This window comes from Fukomys damarensis, unplaced genomic scaffold (genome assembly GCF_012274545.1).
Source record: "Fukomys damarensis isolate Sample0158 unplaced genomic scaffold, DMR_v1.0_HiC HiC_scaffold_20, whole genome shotgun sequence".
NCBI lineage: Eukaryota > Metazoa > Chordata > Mammalia > Rodentia > Bathyergidae > Fukomys > Fukomys damarensis.
Genome location: NW_022900932.1, coordinates 309,357 through 309,835, shown reverse-complemented (window position 1 = coordinate 309,835; position 479 = coordinate 309,357).

Below are 479 nucleotides of genomic sequence, written 5' to 3'. Positions count from 1 at the left end.
CGGTCGGCGCCAGCCGCTGCGGAGAGCAGACGTCCGCGTAGAGGGCGATGTCAGCGCGGCCTCCGGAAGGGGGCGTGAGACCCCCAGAGTGACTTACTGTGAGACCTGGGTTGCCCAAGAGTGAGACGCGTGTGCAGCCCCGATATCTACTCAGACGGCCCCTGTGTGTGAAGTGGTAAAGCCCGAACCAGTGCCGCACAGCCCAAGTTAGAACGGTGTAAAGGAGAGCGCAGAAGACCAGTTCGTCCCACGGACGCCTGCCCGGAGTGGACCCCCGGATCGAGCAGGAGACAACGGATGGAGCCCTGGAATCACCAGGAGGGCAGGGACACAGCCGCGCTCCTCGGACTTGTGCACGTACAGGGGATGGCCACTGGAGGGTATGAACTGACATGCTTGATATGTGACATATATATAAATATATACTGAAATCTAGTTGGCGACTGGAGCCCCGCCTCCCCGCGAGGCCTGGGGCGGCA